This window comes from Pithys albifrons, chromosome 10 (assembly GCF_047495875.1).
Source record: "Pithys albifrons albifrons isolate INPA30051 chromosome 10, PitAlb_v1, whole genome shotgun sequence".
Taxonomy (NCBI): Eukaryota; Metazoa; Chordata; class Aves; order Passeriformes; family Thamnophilidae; genus Pithys; species Pithys albifrons.
In genome coordinates this window covers 1,835,705-1,850,662 of record NC_092467.1, presented here as the reverse complement: position 1 = coordinate 1,850,662, position 14,958 = coordinate 1,835,705, and the positions used below count along the sequence as shown (strand labels likewise).

The 14,958-nt window shown below is 52.1% G+C and overlaps 1 long non-coding RNA gene across 2 annotated transcripts; it reads right to left on the bottom strand.

The window, feature by feature from the left end:
- Positions 1-8,447: 8,447 nt before the first annotated feature.
- Positions 8,448-13,689, bottom strand: LOC139676606 (uncharacterized). 2 transcript variants are annotated; one of them, XR_011698678.1, is made up of 3 exons: positions 13,556-13,689; positions 10,402-10,553; positions 8,448-10,130 (listed from the first exon to the last, which is right to left on the bottom strand). It is a non-coding gene; the product is annotated as an uncharacterized lncRNA (long non-coding RNA). The 2 variants fall into 2 exon arrangements; XR_011698677.1 differs by lacking the exon at positions 13,556-13,689 and adding an exon at positions 13,050-13,276.
- Positions 13,690-14,958: the final 1,269 nt, after the last annotated feature.

Sequence of the window (14,958 nt, the reverse complement as noted above, 5' to 3'; positions counted from 1 at the left end):
ATGGCATGCAGTCTCTAGATCCAAATCCTTCGTGCCGTGAAAGAAAAATACCCACTGAAGGAGCATCTAATGAGTGCTCCAAAAAAGTGAAACACCCCCAAAAAAGGCATCCAGTATCTGCAGGAATTAGCCATGCTAGAAATCATGTATTCCAATCCAAATTATTATGACATCTTCATCCCAGAACAAGTTATATGCACACAATGTAAAATAAAGTAATGAAAAGTGCCCCTACACTCTACATGTTTAGTATAAATATCGAGATATATTCCAAGCGCAAATAAAGTAGAAGTAAATAAAATGTGTCAATAGATACAAAAAATATCAAAAACCATAAGAAACCTCTCCAAACTCTGGCATCGTCCCATCTACAGTGAAAAAAGAATAAAGAGAAGTACTGAACGCTCTGAGTACGAGAAAACCCTAGAAGCAATGATTGTAAGAGCCGCAAAGAAAAGTCTCGTTCTAGTTCTCGTTCTCGTTCTCAGTCACCTCATGCAGCACGTGGGAAAACTGGAAGCCCCAAGAGTAAGACACGGAGTGGGCGTAGTGTCTTGTGGACTGTTCTGCGTAAACTAAAGAAAAACATGAAAAAATAGCACAGTGAACCCACCTCTAAACGTAAAGCCCAATTGCAAAAATTAAACAGAAATTAGCTCGTAAAAAAGCTGTCCACATAATTGAAGCAAAGACCCCAAAAAAGAAACATCAATCTCCAAAATGCAAAAAAAGCAACTCCCTCAACTCTGATGAAAGAGCCTCTGACAGAACATCGCTCAAGTCAGATAGAGAATACTCTGACCAAGAGCAACAATAGAAGGGCCCTGCCTCCTGCCAAGAAAAAGAGAAAAACCAAGATGACAATCGAATAATTAGGCTGTGTAGGTTTGATGGCCTGGCACATCAGATCCTCGGGAATACCAAACCTGGGTAAATACTGGTGCCCAATGTACATTAATGCCATCAGAACATAAAAGTACAAAGACTGTTTCTATCTCTAAAGTAACCAGAAGGTCTCAAAACTTATCAGTAATAAAAGCCAACGTAAGTTTGACAGGAGAACAAGGAGAAAAGCATTCCATTGTGACAGGGCCAGAAGCCCCTTGCATTCTTAGCATAGACTAAGAAAAAGCAAAAGCAGTTTGCGTTCACCTAGAAAGGCGTGCAGTACACCTGGAACCGACTGCCCCAAGAGTGGAAACACAGTCCTACCATCTGTCATGGGCTGATCCAGGCCACATTAAAGAAGGGTGAAGCCCCAGAACACATCCAATATATCGATGATGTCATTGTATGAAAAGACACAGCAAAAGAAGTCTTTAAAAAAAGACAAAAGATTATTCAAATTCTCCTCAAAGCTGGTTTTGCCATCAAAAAAAGCAAGGTCAAGGGACCTGCCAGAGAGATTCAGTTCCTTGGGGTGAAATGGCAAGATGGACGTCGCCAAATTCCAACCGACGTCATCAATAAGATTGTAGCAATGGCTCCACCGACTAACAAAAAAGAAACTCAAGCTTTTCTGGGAGCCATAGGATTCTAACAAATGCACATTCCCGAGTACAGCCAGATTGTGAGCCCTCTATTTCGTGACCCGTAAAAAGAACAGTTTCCAGTGGGGTCCTGAACAACAACAGGCTTTCAGGCAGATCAAGCAAAAAATTGCACATGCCGTGGCTCTTGGGCCTGTCAAAACAAGACCAGATGTAAAGAATGTACTTTACAGCCAGGGATAAAAGTCCCTCCTGGAGCCTCTGGCAAAAGGTGCCTGGTGAAACACGAAGGCGACCACTTGGTTTCTAAAGCCGAACCTACAAAGGCTCTGAGGCCAATTACACCCCTATGGAAAAGGAAATTCTAGCAACGTATGAAGGCATATGAGCAGCCTCAGAGGTAATTAGTACTAAAGCACAGCTTTTCCTGGCACCTAAATTACTGGTGCTAAGCTAAATGTTTAAAGAAAAAGTGCCCTCTACACACCATGCCACCGATGCCACGTGGAGCAAGTAAATTGCTTTAATTACACAACGTGTTCGACTTGAGAGCTTGAATCGCCCTAGAATTTTAAAAATCATAACCAATTGGCCTGAAGGTGGGAACTTCAGCCTAGCAGATGAAGGAAAAAAAGAGTCAGTGAATCAAGCTAAAGAAGCTCCACCATATAATCAGTTGCCAAATGAAAAGACACACTATGCCCTTTTCACTGATGGTTCTTGCCGTACCATAGAGAAGAGCCGAAAGTGAAAAGCAGCTGCATAAAGTCCCACCCAATGGGTGGCAAAAGCCACCGAAAGGAAAAGCGAATCGAGTCAATTTGCAGAACTCAAAGCTGTCCAATTGGCCCTAGACATTGCAAAAAGAGAAAGATGGCCAAAGCTCTCCTTATACACCGACTCATAAATGATAGCAAACGCTCTCTAAGAATAGCTAGACCAGTGAAAGAAAATGAATTAAAAGCGTAGAAAGAAACCCATCTGAGCTGCTAATCTGTAGCAAGACATTGCTGCCAAAGTAAAAAAATTGAATGTAAAAGTCCGCCGTGTGGATGCCCACGTGCCCAAAAGTCAAGCTAATGAAAAACATAATAATAACAAACAGGCAAACCGAGCTGCACAAATCAAAGTGTCACAAGTGGACCTAAATTGGCAGCAAAAAGGAGAATTGTTCCTGGCTCAATGGGCCCATGATGCTTCAGGCCATCAAAGCTGAGACGCAACCTATAAATGGGCACGAGACCGAGGGGTAGATTTAACCATAGACACTATTTCCCAAGTTATCCGCGATTGTGAAACCTGTGCTGCCATTAAGCAAGCAAAAAAGTTGAAGCCCCTCTAGTATGATAGACATTGGAATAAGTATCAATACAGAAAAGCCTGGCAAGTTGACTACATCACATTGCCACAAACTAGCCAAGGTAAGCGCTATGTGCTTACCATGGTTGAAGTGACCACCAGATAGTTAAAGACATATTCAGTACCACATGCAACGGCCCGGAATACTGTCTTGGGCCTCGAAAAGCCAGTCCTGTAGAAGCATGGAACTCCAGATTGCATTAAGTCAAACAATGAGACTCATTTCAAGAAGAATCTAGTGGCCACTTGAGCACAGGAGCATGGTATTGAATGGGTATATCACATTCCATATCATGCACCTGCTGCTAAAAAAGTTAAAAAGTGCAATGGACTGTTAAAAACAACTCTGAAAGCACTAAGTGAAATACTTTCAAGAACTAAGATAAGCATTTAGCCAAAGCCACCTAGTTAGTTAATACTAAAAGCTCCATCAATCGAGCTAGTCCTGCCCAAGCAAAATCCCTCCACACAGTAGATGGAGACAAAGTTCCAGCAACCCACCTGAGAAGCATGCTAGAGAAATCTGTTTGAATTACTCCTCCCTCAGGCCACGACAAACCCATCCGTGGGATTGTTTTTGCTCAAAAGTTCGAAAGCACCTGGTGAGTAATGAAAAAGGATGGCGAAATCCAATGTGTGCCCCAAGGCAATCTAGCCTTGGGGAAAAACTAATTATGTGCTTTAAGTTGTGCCTTGCAAGAAACCACACACCAGATGAAAAAAACTCAGACAAAGCTGATGCTGGTATCCCATAATGTCCAACGATAAGGCAGCCCTAATCTGTAAACCAGTCCTAAACTTAGAACTGTAACTTTAACCAAAAAGCGAAAAACCCAAGCTAAATTGATGCTAGTGCTGATCCTTAATGACAAGACATCTGCCTCAGAGGACCGCATGTGGCCTCTCTATATGTGTATGTATGCGCAAAGTATAAGCAAACGCGAAAATACAAAAATTGTGTAAAAAGACCAGTATAGAATAAGGAGTAGAGAATGTAATGGTTTTGATCCATGGCTTCCTCAGTAACCAGGTGTAACTAAGGAAGCAGACATCACAAGTATTCCACACGTGTTTTCCACGTAACAGAGGAGGAGTTTAATTTTCCTTCTTCCGGGGAGCTGGGTGTGGGAGAAGCCTGGACGGTCTGTTCTGGTTTTGTGGTGTTCCTGGCCTGGGACATGGGTGAGATCGTTTCATGCTTGTTCTCCTTTAATTGCATCTGTCTGTTTCATTTGTTTTGGTTTGGTTTTTTTTCTTCCTCTTTTCTGGTTAACAAGTGTTTTTCCCCCCTTTTTCCCTTTTCCCTTTCCCCTGGGGGTGGGGCCTTATGTGGTGTGTACACATTGCATATATGTAGTTGCAAATGTCAGAAAAATATAATTTCTTTTTAGTGCAGTTGAGTTTCTTTTGAGTTCCTCTCTTTTCAGGTTTTTTTTCAGGTTTTTTTTCCTTTGCCGGAAAGACTCTGGGGGGAGGGAGAAGGCAGTCCAGGGTTGGTAAAAAGCTAGGCCAATCCTAAGACAGGTCCCTGCCGGGCCGTGGCACTGAATGTGCCGCCCCGTGGGACGGGCGGGAGGGGATGGAATGAAATACAGAGAGCAGAGGAAAATACAATCAAAGAGCCGCCCCGGGGGGTCTGCGCCGCCCACGCCTGGAAGAGCTGCCCGAGGGACGGGCGGGGTAGGAATGGAATAAACTACAGAGTACAATAAATAGAACAAAAAGCTTCACCGAGGGGTCCCTCCCCCCCTCCGCCCCCCTCCCCGTGTCACTGAAGAGCCGCCCCGCGGGACGAGCGAAGTGCGAATACAAATCAGAGAATGAAGGGAATGGAACAGAGATCGGCACTGAGGGGTCCCGGCCGGCACTGACGAGCCGCCCCGCGGGACGGGCCCTGTCGGGAGTCATCGGAGATGGGGGCGAGGTCGGAACAGAATAAAATGCAGAGGATAAAACAAAGTAAAACAGAAGAGCAGCACCGGGGGAGTCTCCGCCGCCCGATAACTAAAAGAACTGCACGGCGAGAGGAGCGGCGGTGAAATAGTCGCCTTGGGTGGGGCGAGAGAATAAAATGGAACGGAATAAAATACAGGGAGTAGAATAAAATACACTAAAAGAGCCTTCCCGAGTCACCGAAAGAGCTGCCCCGAGGGACCCGCTCCCGGGTGGTGTCAAAGGGCTGCACCGAGGGGAGGGCGAGGGGTGACTGGAATTAAGCACAGAGAATAAAATCAATAGAATAAAAAGCCGCGCTCGGGGGACCCCCGCCGCCCCGGATCTAAAAGAGCTGCCCCGAGGGAGCGGGGAGTGTGAGGGGCTGGTGACCGGCACGGAGGGGTCCCGGCCGTCCCGTGTCACTGAAGGAGCTGCACAGCGGGACAGGCGAGCTGTGAATACAAGCAATTAGAGACAATAAAATAAACGGAATAAAAACCTGCGGCGAGCGGTCTCCGCTCCGTATCTAAAAAGAGCTGCCCCGAGGGAGCGGCGGGGGTGGCACCGTGGAGGTCGTCGGTGTTCGGTGTCTCCGAAAAAGCCGCATCACTGGGCGGGGACAGAAGGGCGGCACCGAGGGATGGGAAGCGTGAACGGAATATGATACACAGAATAAAATACAACAAAAGAACCGCACCGGGGACTCTCCGCTGCCCCGTGTCACTGAAGGATCTACGAGTTGTAATTAGAATAAAATATAGCGAAAAAATATACGGAATAAAATATAAGCGACCAGGGGTTTGTGCCGCCCGGTAGATAAAAGAGATGCCCCGAATGATCAGTGGGGCGGCCCCGGGGGGTGTGAGGGGGCGATGAGCGGCATCGAGGGGTCCCCGCCGGCCCGCGACACTCAAAGAGCCGCCCCGAGAGACCGGCCGGGGCCGAGCGGCGGCAGAGCCGGAGCCGGGAAGCGGCTGGAGAGGCGGAGACGAGCGGGGTGTTCCCAGCGGGGTCCGCTCAGCCCTCGGGCACCGGGGGGGCATCGGGGACTTGTTCCCAGCGGGGTCCGCTCAGCCCGAGGGCACCGGGGGGACATCGGGGGGTTGTTCCCAGCCGGATCCGCTCAGCCCGAGGGCACCGCGCTGGGGCCGCCCCGCAGTTCCCAACCAGCTCCTCCCGCACGGCCCGGGCCCCGTCGAGCCGAGACACGCCGGGAAATCGCCTCCATGCACTAAAACCCCTTATAATAAACTGTTTATCCCGTGACCTGCCCGGCCGAGCAGCAATTTCCTGATTTTGTTTTTCCCTGATTTTTTTTTCCCAGGGTTTGAATACATGAAAAAAAAAAGTCAATGTACTTCTATAACCAGATACTGCTGGGGGCTTCCATGACCGGCCGAAAAATTGGGCTTAACACAAAAAAACATGAAGAAAAAGAAATGGACGAGGTTGGAAATTGGTGGTTGTTTCATAAAATGGTCCAAGTGTCTCAAATCTGGGGACAATATGAGTTTGAAGGGTGGAAAATGACATGGGGGGGGGGGGGGGGGGGAGAGGAGAGGAGAAGAGAAGAAAACTGGAAATAAAGATCAAGTAAAATTCAATCAAACACCAGACTGACCCCTTCCCAGTGTTATTGAGGCTGTCCCTGTGATCCAGGTCAGAACTCCTGTCACAGAATCAAAGAGGCCAAAGATTGGGTCAACACCAACAGCCAAAGCCATTTCAAATCCCTCCCAGCCAAAATTTTGGGAAACACCCAATAGCACCTGTCTCCTGCTCACCTGCCTGTGACTGCACAGCTCCAGCCCCTGACATGGTTCAACCTCACATCAAGAACCTCAATTAAAGGCCTTTTAAATCAATTTAATGAATTTTCACCTCTTTTCCTCCTGTTTGGCCCAACCATTGACAGGTGTCTCTACACTCCAGGTGAGCCCCTTGCCCTGGCTGTGCTCAGCCCCATTTCCCCAGGCACAGGGGAGGCTGCAGAAAGTACAAATATGTTTTTAAAAACAGATAAAAGGCCTGGCTGGTGCCATTTCCTGGGGCCAGACTCGCCTCAGTCACGATGTGAGAGGGTGTCTGAGGTCAGTGTCGCTCTCAGGACTCATCATGGCCGGGGAAACAGTTTGTGCCAATCTGAGGCATCCTGGGGATGGACCTTCTCCAGCCAGGAAATGTCACAGGGAGTGTATTTGGGCAGAAAAATGATTATTTCTGGCTCTGGGAAGACTTTTGGGTCCGTTACATTTGGGGTCCATTTGCTTCTCCATCCCCATATTGAGGTTTCCAGACTCATGGGGAGAGTTGGGTTTGGTGGCCTCTAAAATGGGATCTGGGCTTGAAAAGAGCAGGGAAGGAACAGAGACAGCTGGAAAATCTTTGGAATTGGAACAGTTTTGCCTCCAAAACCCTTCCCTGGTGGCCAAAAGCAGCCCCAGGAAGCCCCAGGGGAGCCAACCCAGCTGGGAGGGGAGGGAAGGGGCTGAGGGAGGAGCCGAGGGCTGGAGGGTCCCACGGCCACCGACTCCCAGCCCTGCCAAGGGCTGCAAACTGAGCCCATTCCAGGAGCTTCCAGGTGCTCCACTCCAGCCCTGTGTCCCAGGCTGCTGCACCCCCTGAGCTCCCTCAGCTCCTGGATCTGCAAGGAATTGGGAAACTGGGCTGATGGCAAGAGAAGCTGTGAAGATCAGGCCTGTCAGCTGGTGGTGCTCCAGAGTGAGACACAAATGGGAAATAGGGAGGAGGAGGCTTGAAAAGGACCCCAAAGTCCTGGGTTTTCAGGTGGGCAGGGGGGCAAGGAGGGTTTGGGGTGGTGTTCAGGGCACAGGGACACTTGTGCCCCATGGATTTGGGATTCCCATTTACTCAGTGGCTTTGCATCCCACAAAACTCTCCCCAGAGAGATTTTTGGAACAACTGGTCACCTCCATTTCCCAAGAGAACCCCAAGGCTGTTCCAGGCAGGAACCTGCAGCCAGTGTGGGTTGGAGTGAGGGCAGGGCAGGAGTGGAGACAGGTGAACAACACACCCAGCACCCCCCAGCTGGGACTGTCCCAGGCCTGTTGGGATAAAAAGCAGCTTTGCTTCATTTCAGACCCATTTTGTGCCCTGATCCCTCTCCCTGAGTTTTTTGGGTCTGTGCAAAGGTTTCTGTTCCTCTGGCAACGCTCTGCAGACCAAGGGCTGGGGGCACAGGGCACAGTGGGGTTGGTTATTTGGCATATGGGGGGCACAGGGCACAGTGGGATAATAGTTAATCAACAAAAATTTAATAATGCATAATTTAATTAAGAATACATTTAATAAGTCGCAACTCAAGAAATTATAGATTGGATTTATCAGTGAATAAAAATGAATTATTAAAATAAAGAAATTAATTAAATAATATATATAAATATATAAAAGGTATAAAAATATATAAATAACTAGGAAAATAGATAACTAATAAAAATCACATACTGAAAAGATAATCAAATACTTAGAATTAAAGTATTCGTAAAACCAGAATTTTATTTTATATATATTAAATTATATAAATAAATAAATACAGCAAATTATGCAATGAAAATATAATCAAATAATTAGAATTAAACTATATTTTAAAATAGTATTTTAGTAATATTCTAAAATACAATAACAATATTTTAATAAGTATAATTATTATAGAATAATACATATAATACGTAATATATTTACATCATAATGTCTATATTACTCCATGTCACTGAAAGGGAGGAGGAAGAAGAGGAGGAGAAGGAGGTGGGGGCTGTACCTCCAGGAGCCCTTTCAGCACCTTCCTCTGTCCCCCCACAGCCCCTTCACACCCCCCGGAGCAGCTTCACCCTCGGCAGTGGCTCTTTGTGGCTCCTGCGGCCGCGGTGACACACGGACAGCGACTCAGAGCCTGGAGGGACACGAGCCCACTCCCCTGCCAGGCTCTGCTCCTGCTCCAGAGGGGCCAAACCCCCCGTTATCCCGGATCCCAATGTCCCGGGGGCAGGGACAGGGCACTGACCACCATCTGTGCCAGCCCTGCTGTGCCCCAGAGGGGCCCCGGTGAGTGACGTCCCTCGGCCCCTCTGCCCCATCCCAGGGGGGCTCTGCTTGGGGGGGGTGGGTTTGGAGGGGCCAATGTCCCTGATGGGGCTGGATCCCTTCCCTGCAGGAAATCCTGGGGAAGAAAAGGACCTTGTGTGCCTTTTCCTGAGCTGCTGGTGGCCAAACCCCAATGCTTTGCCCTCCAGAGGGTTTGCTGCCCACCCCCAGCCTGGGACACAGTGTTGGCACCAGCAGGTTTTGTTCTTCTCACCCCATTTCCTTGGGAAGGATGGAAAATACAGACAGTGCCCACGGACACCGTGCAGGGTTTCACCTGCTCAGCAGGGCTGGGGGGCCCTGCAGCCACCTCTGGGATCACTCCAAACATCCCCAGGGCTTGGCTTGGAGGTCTCCCCCTCCCCAGGACACCTCTGGGTGCAGCTCTAGACAGGAGAGGGAGGGACTGAGCTCTGAGGCTCTGCAGCTTTGCTGGGACAAGGGAACAAAGAGGCACCTTGTGGGTTTTCTGGGCTCCCAGAGAGCCTTGTGAGGTTTCCTCACTGAGCAGAGGGATGTGGGGGGGCTGCAGCTGAGGCAGAGCATTAAAAGCAGAGCAGGGAGCACAGAAGAAGAAGAGCTGCTTCCTCCCTTGCTCCCAGTATGGTCCCATTGCAGGTCCTCACTGGTTCTGGGCTCTGCTGGGAGCTGCAGGGGTTGGGACACTGGTCCTGGTGGGCATCGTGGTGTGGTTGCTGCAGGGACAAGGTGAGGCATCCAAAAGGGATAAAACCCCCTTGAGTCCACGGTAAAACTCCCCCAAATCCATGAGAGCCCAGCTCCAGGCAGGGACTGGAGCAGATTCCTCCTGTATTTCCAGCAGGGAGCAGCTCCTGGGCAGGGGCAATCCCTGAGGGGCAGGAGGGGAGAGCTGCCAGCAGGGGCTGATTGATGTGGGTTTGGGGGCTGAGCTGCTGCAGGTCCCTCTCTGCACCCTGATGGTGCCTGAAAATACCCTGGGACTCCCTCTGTGTTGTCGCCAGAGGAGCTTCCAGTGCTCCAAATTAAAATTTAAATATAAACCAAAGGGACACTCGTGGTTGTGTGGGAATAAGGGCAGCTGGTGGTGGATCTTTGTCAAGAGGGAAGTTTCAGGTGGAATTCTGGGATCCTGGATCCTTCCAAACCCCACTGGTGCTCCTCTGGGAGTGGCTGCAGATGGAGAATTTCCTCTGGGAGCATCAGTTGCTGCTGATCCCATGGGATTTGGTGTAGGCACATTGGCCATTGCCATGGATGCCAAACCTGCACCCAGAGCACAGCCAGAGCTCAGGGAAGGATTCCCATTCCCAGAGAGTGCTGCAGGAGCATGGACCACCCTCCCCAGCAAACCTCCCCCAGGCAGAGCCCAAACTGCCTCCCACCTCCCCTCAAAGGAGGGGATATTCCCATGGGCTTCATCCCGGCATGGCCTCAACCCCCACCAGCACCTGCATCCCACAAATCCATGGGCTGTGTCCCAGGGCTTTGGCACAACCAGGAAAAGCAGTTCCCACCTCCTTAGATCTGGATCTACCTGTGCCTTCCTGCACTCAACTCCAGCCCAGCCCAGGATTTTGCTCTCCAGGAGAAGATGGAATGTACAGGGCATTGAAGAGGGACCCATTGAACTATTCCCAAGGTCTGGAACCTTCACTCTGGAGTCCAATCCAGTGGTGCACAGACCTCCTGTAGCACAAGAGGAAATTCTGGAGGTGGGCAAAACAAGGATCACAAGCACCTCCACCCCACTCCCCACAGGGAATTCCCAAACCTGCTCCCCCAAAACCATCCCACACTGGGGATTCCTCTCCCCAGCTCCTCCCAGGTGTCCATGGTGGACAGGTGTGGTCGGTGGGAGAGGCAGGAGGCCTCATTCCTGTTCCATCCCATTCCTGCTCCATGAAATAAAAGCACTTGCCCCTGGGGCCAATCCCACTCTCCAGGCAGCCAGGCAGGGCAGGATGGGCATTTCTTAGCTGGAATCAAGGACAGTGCACCCACCAGGTGGATTATTCCAGGGGGTTTTCCAGGAAGAGGCTCTGGGATGGCTCCTCCACCCTCAGCACTCGCCCAGCAGGGCAATGAGGGTGAGGAGCAGCCCCACAACGGGCAGGGTGACCCTGATGGGCACCTTTTTGTCCCTGATGCACCTGAGGCTGAAATCCAGGAAGAAACTGTGTGGAAAAGGCACAAAGAGCACCCACACCATCCCCAGCTCCCTGTGGGCACCTTCAACACCTCCCAACACAGCCCAAAGCATGTGGGGAGCTCCAGGCTCAGTTTGAGGGGGGCATCCTAATGCTGTATTGGCATCCAAGGATGTTTGGGGGCTGCATCCCCCCTGTGCCCCCCTCCACCATGGGATGGGCACCATCCCCCAGACCCACAGCTTGCAAACACCGTTAACCTTCTTAATCCTTCTTTAACCTTCTTCATCCTTCCCCTCAGCTTGCAAACATCTTTAATATTCTCAATCCTTCCCCCTCACAGGTCCCTGAGCTCATTTTAGCTGCCCACAACACACTAAACTCAACCACAACCCCAAAACAAGAACTGGTTCTTACTGGTCCCTTCCTCTGCCCTCCCCTGCAGTGTCTCCTTTGCAGCAGCTGAGACTTCACTTGCGGAAACCAAGTGAATTCCTGCTCAGGGTGGGAATTGAGGAGTGGGAAATGCCAGATTTGGGGAATTTTCTTTCCAGGAATATCAAGCACTGTTTTCCCTTTGCCAGGTTTAGGTGATTTCAGCCTTCAGAGAACCAGGACTCACTTTGTTTTCCCAGCTCACCCTTGGCTCTGCCATCTCTGTGTGCCCTGGAAAGGTTTTGTCTCAAGGACTTGCACAGCTGTGAGGTGTTTTCAGCCCAGGTCCCCTGGGTGACCCCACAAGGTGCTTCAGCCCCACCTGGCCCACCCCCTGTCTCCCCACCCTGTGCAGGGCAGCTCATGAAGCCCCCAGGACAGGGGATGGTCCCTCTGGACCTGCTTCCTGAGGGGCTTCTGCCACCCCTGGGGGGCACAGAGGGGACAGGGGCACCCTCAGCTCCTCCTGCCACCCCTGGGGGGCACAGAGGGGACAGGGGCACCCTCAGCTCCTCCTGCTACCCCTGGGGGGCACAGAGGGGACAGGGGCTCCCTCAGCTCCTCCTGCCATGAGCTGATCTCAGAAAACACTCCGAGCTCTCAGGGCCTGCACAGCTCCTGCTCCATCCTGGGGCTGTCCCATGATGCTCTCATGGCTGAAATATAAAACCACAAAAAGCTGAGAATCCCCCAAACTCTCCCCCCACAGGCATTTTTCTAAGCCTGTTTCTTTCCTCAAGGCTGTTTTTTGTTCACTGTTTCCTGTCCCAGCCTGTGCTCAGCCCCATTATTGCTGTGACCTCCCACATCAGCACATTTTCCCACCTTTTCCTGCTTTCCCTGGCCATGCACTATCCCCAAGCCAAAGTTAAAAATTAACAAGTTCAGCAAAGCAAAACTGACCCCATGAGAGCAGTTTGTAGAATATTTATAAGGAAAATAAACAAAGAAAGAGGACAAGAATCCACTGGCACAGAATGTGGATGCTGCTGGTGGGTCACTGGCAGCTGCAAAGAGTTTCCATATGAATTAAAACTATGTATAAACCCTGATATCAACAAATTCCAATTATTACCAGCCCTTACCCAGCAGTTCCTCCACAGGTAAATATTCTCAAGGTAAGAACCAACTACCTGTGTCTGCAAAGTAGGAACCAAATGGATAATTTTTCCCACCTCAACACTTGATTTTGAATAAGGTTTAATTAATGCAGAGTTTTTACTGTTCTCAGCCCCAAATTTCTGCTGCCCCAGGCTGCACTTTAGGGCATTTTGGGGTGAAAAACAGGTGGAGGAGGAAGAGGAGGAGAAAACATCTAGTGGGGAACAGCAGAGAAACTTGTCATGGAAAATACTCCCAAAGACTCTGAGTTTGGAGCAAATACAGGACTTTTGTGCCCCAAAGAGCATTTCAAAACTATTACAGGCCAATATAGTTGTGGCCTTTTGTTTTGCTGCCCAGGGAAGGGAAATGAGTCCACAAGTGCATGTGGGAATTATTCAAAGGGGCTTTTCTCCAGTGACCAAAAGAGAGGGAATCCAAACAGCCAACAGGAATGTCCACTTTTTATCAGAAAACAAAAGAGTAATTCAGCCCTTACCTGAGGTGTCCCTGCAAGGAGACACCCGGGGGGGGCACTGGGACCCCAAGGTGGGACCCACAGGCTGGGCTGGGCTGGAGGGGGAGGCCCAGGGGAGATGGAGCAGGACGGGGAGGAGAAATCTGCCTATTATTGCTCCTCTAGTCCCACATCCTCCTTCCCCCTCACAAACCTTCTCTGGATATGGCACAGCAATCTTGGGAAGAAAAAAATAAACTCAAATCCCAATTTACTTCATCCTAGTCCAGCCCAGCCCCCATAGCCCCGATCTGGCCCACACCCCCATCCCGCTCCATCCCACACCCCATCCCGGTCCATCCCACACCCCATCCCGGTCCATCTCAGATCGCGCCTGTGTTTCAGTCCCAGCACGGCTTGGGTTGGGAGGGACCATAAAGCCCACCCCGCCCCACCCGTGCCCCGCCGGGGACACCTCCCACCAGCCCAGGGGGCTCCAAGCCCGGTCCCACCGGCCGGGGACACTCCCGGGGACGGGGCGGCCAAACCTGTCGGGCCGAGCGGAACCGGGACGGGCCAGCGCTGCTGCGGCCCCGGCTCCGAGCGAGGGGGAAGGAGGAGCCCTCGGGCAGCCGCTCCCTCCGCGGGCCTGGGGAGGGGACACGGGGGGCGAGCCCTTCGGGACCCACCTGCGCCGGGGCCGCGGCCGGGCCGAGCCGGGCCGAGCCGAGTGCCCGCCCCCCGCCCGCACTTTGTACAGAACCCGCCTCCCTCTCCGAAACCCACGCGGTTTGCGGGAAACAGCCCTGGCGATGTGCCCGGAGCCGCCCCTTGGGCATTTCCAGCCCTGGCGATGTGCCCGGAGCTGCCCCTTGGGCATTTCCAGCCCTGGCGATGTGCCCGGAGCTGCCCCTTGGGCATTTCCAGCCCTGGCGATGTGCCCGGAGCTGCCCCTTGGGCATTTCCAGCCCTGACGATGTGCCCGGAGCCGCCCCTTGAGCATTTCCAGCCCTGGCGATGTGCCCGGAGCCGACCCTGGAGCATTCCCACCCTGGCGATGCGCCCGGGCTCCGGGAGCGCAGGGAATCGCTGCTATTCCGACCCGGCTGGAGCTCCGTGTGCCCCTGAGCTGGAGCGACTGTGCCCTTCGGAGGAGCCCGGGATGGGGCAGAGACCCCCCCGTAGCCCGGGAGGAGCCCAGGCCGGAGCAGAGGATGCCCCAAGGAGGCCGAGCCCCCACAGGATCCCCTGCAGAGCCCCTGGAGCAGAGCCCTGGTGTCCAGGGCTGACCCCCGGCCCAGCGGGGCGGGTTTAACCCCAAACTCTGCAGCCAAGCCTGTCCCGGGGCAGCGGCCGCTCCGTGACAGCGACACGGCCCGGAGCGGTGCCGGCAGGGACTGAGGGCAGGGGGGCACAGGGACCCTCCAGCGGCCGTCGCTGCCAACGGGGGGAACGAACGTTCCGGCGGTGACATCGAGGGCAGGAACCGGCCATGACATGGCCCTCGCGTATTCCCTCTCTCTGGCCATTCTGAGTTTCTGGCCATTCCCTATCCGTGGTCATTTCATCTCTCTGTCCAGTCCCTGTCCCTGGTCATTCCCTGTGCCTGGATCATTACCTGTCCCTGCAGCATTCCCTGTCCCATGGCCATTCCCTACCCCTGGTCCTTCCCTGTCCCTGGCCATTACCTTTTCTTGGTCATTCCCTGTCCCTGGCCATTCCCTGTCCCTGGCCATTCCTTGTTCCTGGCCATTCCCTATCCCTGGCCATTCCCTGTCCCTGGCCATTCCTTGTTCCTGGCCATTCCCTGTCCCTGGCCATTCCCTGTCCCTCGGCTCTGCAGGGCCGGGGGTGTCAGTGGGACCCGGGGGGTCCCTGCTCGGCCCTGGCTCAGAACTGCGGCCCCAGCTGGGCCCGAGGGGCCCTGGGGGAGAACAACCCTGAGCCCCAG